We start from the raw sequence: 6,065 nt of genomic DNA, 5'->3' as shown, positions 1-6,065 counted from the left end.
ATGCGCAGTAGAAATTGCGGCGGTCGCCGCCCTCAGATCGAAAAAGGGGTAAAAGAACTACGGTGGGGAAATGGGTACGGAGAGGCAGTAGGGGCAAAATTCTCAAAAATGAGAGGGCGGGGGGAAGGGTTGCGTTCCTGGCTGGCTGTCGCCTTTCCACTGCGCCCCCTAGCCAGGGCAGTGGCGCTGCAGGCCAAGGTGGGGGAGGGAATGTATTTTATTAGACCAGCTTCTGGGGGTGAAAGAAACAAGTTTCTGAGCTACCCGGAGCTCTTCTTCAGGTCGGTGTAGCTCGGACGCGTGTCTCTCTCACCCAAAGCCCTTGGTCCAGGAAAAGCTATTGCCCCACCCACCTTGTGTCTCCAGTATCCTGGGACTGACAGGGCTACACCAACACTGCAGAGACGCAGACCTTAACATTTCTGACCTATAGCCAGTAGCTGTTATCAACACTGAAGCATAACTCAGAAAAGCAAGGAATGATTCTTCCTGCTGTAGGATTTTCTTGGCTGTCTGTACAGCTCTCTCAGCCACTCCATTCACTTGTGGGGACTATAGGCTGCTAGTAATATGACCAAACTCATAGTTTGTTCAGCATGACTTAAATTCTGCAGCTGTGAGTTGTGATCCATTGTCCATCACTAGTTGTTCTGGAATACCAAGAGTGAGCAAAAGTGCACTGCAGTTTTTCACTAACAGTGGGGCATTATGTCTTTAAAGTACATTATTTCTATATATTTGGAAAAATAGTCCATGACGGCCAGATAATGGTGTCCTCTGAATTCACGTAAACCTGTAGTTAGTCTCTTCCAAGGTCTGCCTGGTAGAGATGGTGTTATAAAAGGTTCTTTGCATTGTGTTGGTCTGTTAATTCTACAGTGTTCACATGCAGATACTTTATTCTTTATGTCCTTGCTGATTCCTAGCCACCACACTGACTGGTTGGCTCATTCACACCACTTAGTCCTTGATATCCTTCGTGGATGAGGTTTGGATTTCTCCCCTCATTTAGTTTAGAATTACGATGCAATCTCCTTCAATCATTCATCCATTTGACTTGCTTAATTGTCCATGACTCACAAAATAATCTCTTGTCACTTCCTTAGTGTCCTTTAGATACTTGGGCCAGCCAGCCCTAATATAACTTAGACATTCTTGAAGTTGTCTGTCAAGTTCGTTTATTGTAGCTGGTGTAGTCTCTTTTCTGACAGGTTTCAGAGTAGCAGCCGTGTTAGTCTGTATTCGCAAAAAGAAAAGGAGTACTTGTGGCACCTTAGAAACTAACCAATTTATTTGAGCATAAGCTTTCGGGAGCTACAGCTCACTTCTTCGGATGCATTTATGCGTCTGATGAAGTGAGCTGTAGCTCACGAAAGCTTATGCTCAAATAAATTGGTTAGTCTGTAAGGTGCCACAAGTACTCCTTTTTTTTTCTGACAGTGATCTGTATGTGTCCACAGCATCCACATATGCCTTTATATCATCTTTGAGCTCATGGGTAGTTGAGTGTGATGTTGGGCAGTGTATCTGCTACCACCAGATTTTTTCCAGGAACATAATCTACAATTGGGTTAAATCGCATCTTAGCAGTGCTTGATCAAGTTCTTTTTGGCTGATGAGGATTGTAAGCAGTTTATGGTCTGTTATTAGTATAAATGAATCCAGTCCACACAGTTCTATGTAAAAGTTCTCACACGCCCATACACTTGCCAAGCTCCCCTTTTCGATAAGTGAATACGTTTTTTCTCCTGTGAGTGAAAGAAAACAAAATGCAACTGGCTTCCACTCAGATCCCTGTTGTTGCAACAATACACCACATAGCTGCTTGCATCCACCATTGTGAGTTTGTTCAAATCATAATTCTTGAGAACAGGAGCTACTGAAATGATTTCTTTTACCTTTCTGAAGGCGATGTCTTGATTTGGTCCTCACAACCAAGAGGTGTTGGACTTGAATAGTTCATTTAGTGGTTTCGACACCATAGAAAGGTCTTGTAGCTATCAATGGAAGTAATTTACCATCCCCAGTCTGCATCTCAATTCTTGGACATTTGCTGGTGGATTCAATTCTGAAATTGCTTTTACTTTCTCAAGGCTAGGACTTATTCCATCCTTGTTTATTGTGTCCCAAAAACTTGATTTGGGATAGGCAGAAAAAGCACTTGTCCTTGTTTAGCTTCAGTGCAAACTGACTTCTTAGGCTTAGACCTTCATTGAGGGTTGGGTTGTGTTCTTCCATCAAAGACCTATATATCACACTATCATCCATGAAAACCTCAGATTCATTAGTGTTCATTAACAGTTCTGTCATCTTTCTTTGGAAAAATTCAGGTGCACTAGTAATCCCAAAAGGTAATCTAAGAAAGCAAAATCTGCCAAAAGGTTTTATAAATATAGTCAGTTTAGAACTCTTTTTGGCTAAAGGGGTTATCCAGAATCCACTCTAGACATCCAGCTTAGTGAATACTGTAGCTCTTTTCACTTTGCTTTAGGGAGGAAGTCATCCAATTTAGGTAAATACATAGTTTTTCCTCACAACTGCTTCATTAAGTCTTTTAAGATCCATACAGATTTGTATTTTTCCACTTTTCTCTACAACCAGTACCGTTGGGGCACACTGGCCTGTTGGCAATATTGAGAAAATCTCTGAGCCAACATGTTCCATTCTCTTAAACTCAGTTTCGACTTTATGAAGCAACAGGATAGGAATCCTGCAATGTGTAGGTACACTGCATGGTTCAGCATTGTCTCCAAAGGTTATTTGTACTGGATCTCAACTGAGTTCTTCCACTTTTCTTACTTTGCCCATCATGGCTGCCACGCTGCAGCTGAGAAGTTGTTGGTCTTTGATCAAATGCATTCTGAATGTGAAGCTTTTGTCTTTGTAAATTGTTTCTATGGTGAACTGGCCCATTCAATTCAGAATATCTTCAGGGCTAGTCAGAGCTGTGAGTTATTTCAGCTCTGGGAAGGGTTGAAGGTGATCGTAAGTCACTTCTGAGACAACACTCCCCTCTGCTCCAGAGTCAATTTTAAAGTCAGTAGTCTTCCAATGACTATTCAGTTTCACTCTCAAGGCAGGATCTGTATCATCACACATGACAGATCCCAGAAACAATGCTCTTGACTGTAATTATAGTCAGCTCCATGACTGCCTTAGTATTTTGTGCATTTATTACATATTTCACCACACATGAGCTATGGAATTTTCCACATCGTGTGCATTTAGTCTAAAATGTTTTGTATTTAGCTTGGGACTCCCTCAGTGCTCAGGTGTTTTATGATAATGATTTTTAGCACTCTTGCAGTGTCTGTTTACAGCGTGTAAAGCTAGTTTCAAGTTTTTCAAGTTGCTCTGCCTTTTGTTCTTCTGTTTGACCAGTTCAGACTGTCACACTGTCTGGAGTGGCTCACAACTGTGAATGCCTCCCTCAGGGCAGTCAAAAGCAGGGCAGACACCCCAAATGTTGGTGTATTCCATAATTAGATTTCACCAAGCCAGTAACAAATATGAACTCCTGCATCACTATAACAGTCTTACCATGGAGTCACAGATAGTCCCCATATACCAGTAGTGGGCAATCTGCAGCCTGTCAGGATAATCTGCTGGCAGGCCGCAAGACAGTTTGTTTACATTGACCATCTGCCGATACGGCCGCCCACAGCTCCCAGTGGCCGCAGTTTGCCGTTCCTGACCAATGGGAGCTGTAGGAAGTGGTGACCAGCATGTCCCTGCTGCCCGTGCCGCTTCCTGCAGCTCCCATTGGCTGGGAGCTGGCAAACCGTGGCCAGTGGGAGCTGCAGGTGGCCATGCCTACGGACAGTCAATGTAAACAAACTGTCTCGCAGCCCGCCAGCGGATTACCCTGATGGGCTGCATGCGGCCCGCAGGTTGCCCACCACTGCATTAGACTCTCCAGTCTATCTTGCCACCCAAACTGGACTTATAAAGTGATAAATGCTCACACAAAAATCACAACATATTCAGGTTGCTTCCAGTCCCACAAGACCAGTCACTTACCCTAGGTCAATTAGTACTCTAGGTCTTACACCAAAGAGACTACTGTAGCCATCCTGTAATAAACTAAAGATTTATTAACAAGGAAAAAGATATAAAAGGAGTTATTTAAAGGTTAAAGCAAGCAAACATATACACAGAGTTATCTAAATCCTAAGAGTGACAGAGTTGTACTGATCTGTCAATTCAAAGTGTCTTTCTGGGTAGATCCAGGAGGCAGCCCCTGAGGCTCTCTGGCTTCTGTTTAGACTCTCTGGCCCTTCAGAGTTCAAACAGTCAAAAAGATGGAAAATTTTCCTGTGGCTTTGTTCTATTTCCTTCATTCCACAGGCCAAGCTTCCTTGCACGTAACATTTTCCAGGTGCATTAGAGCCATTAATGAATCTTTAGTATTGTGATGTTCCTTAATGGCCCACCTGATTTTGATAGTCCTTCTGGATGGTGCAGGGGGTTGTGGCAGTTCTCGTGCCTGAGTTCACAAGGTCAGAGCAAAAATTTTCGAAGTTATAAATTAACATATTGTCTTACAGCATGGAATTCTGGCATTACAAGTGAGATTAACGCATGCAGCAACGTACAAGCATTTCATAGAGTCTAAACACTAACTATATTCTTATAGGACTAATATCTATTTTGAGCAAAACTAACATACAGATGGAACTGGTCTGGTCTCCAGCTATAAGTTTGTCAGTTCTTAACTAATGCTTGCAGCATGGGCAAGAGCTGGCATCTGGCCTGCCAGCATCACACAGAGAACTTTGCTATCTGGATAGGTGTGAATAGATTTAAGTCTGTCTTTAACTGTAGTTGCTGTGAGAGGCTTTTGTCTATTACCCAGTAACAATCCTGCATCTGATATTTTCATGTTTTGCAGTCCCAAAATCACAGTTTTAGCCAAAGGATGCAGAACTCTTATAAAAGAGCTCTTATTTTCTCCTCGTTCTTGAATTCACTGGTAAAAACATGATCTTTCATAAATCACATTTCTTGAGGTATAAAGTGTGCATCAAACAGTCAGAACCATTTCATAGTCCTTTCTGTGACTGTCTTCAGGAAAGGCAAAAGATTTAACAATATGTGTTGCCTGCTTCCCCACAGCATAAAATAAAGAAGATACCTAAATATCTCCAGTTTCCTAGTGCAGTTTTGTAGCAATGCAAAATTTTGTAAAATACTGCTTCCAGCCTGAAGTTGTATCAAAGTTGAAGTTCCCTGGAGCACTGAAGGGCATGTTTTAAAAGTTGCAACTTTTGTAACTTTGTTCCTTCTGTTTCTACTCTTCTCTGGCATCAGTTAGGCTACCTTGACTTCTGACACCATATAATGTACTCCTTGTACATGTAAATTGCAGGTCTGTACCAAATATGGACTGGCTAGAATTTCCTTCCCAGGTATACACCAGATGTGTTCACTATACAATCCTTTAATGTGCAGCCACTGCTGAGAGGTATAGCTATTGTATGCTCAGGTATGGTATGATACACATCGCCACCTAGTGGCTGAACTGTATGATACAGTTTAACATTCTGTTACATTTGCTTACATGGTTTGGGGGTTTTAAAGAATCTCCCGTCAATTTAGAGGAAACAAAAAACCAAAATCCTAAATCAATAGCCTGTCAACAGCTGAGGGGAGGATGCTGGTGGGTGCCGCATAGAGCACAGAAAAGTTCTCTTAACAACATCGTGTGTATGTGTGTGCACGCAAGCACAAATGCCCTCCCCTTATAGAGCCCTCAAAAGGATTAGTCAATTTGCCAAGATTAACAAAAATATTTAGAACCCAATCCTTCATGAAAAGGAAGGTGGACCTCTTAGGCTAGATTAGACTCTAAATGTTTTGGCCATCTAACCTGACTATTCATTTGTGATTGTTCTCACCCTATGTAGATGAGTGATCCATAAAGTTCAGATTTTTATTTAATTGGTTTTTCCTCAAGAAAACCTTTATTATTTAAAAATAATATATTTTTTAACAATTATATAACTTCTTAATAGCTTTCAAGGTATGTCAAATGTCACCCAAAAATAATAGATTTAATAACTTAA

Source organism: Natator depressus, chromosome 3, assembly GCF_965152275.1.
Source record: "Natator depressus isolate rNatDep1 chromosome 3, rNatDep2.hap1, whole genome shotgun sequence".
NCBI classification, from domain to species: domain Eukaryota; kingdom Metazoa; phylum Chordata; order Testudines; family Cheloniidae; genus Natator; species Natator depressus.
The sequence above is the reverse complement of the archived record's forward strand: the minus strand, read 5'-3'. Positions refer to the sequence as shown.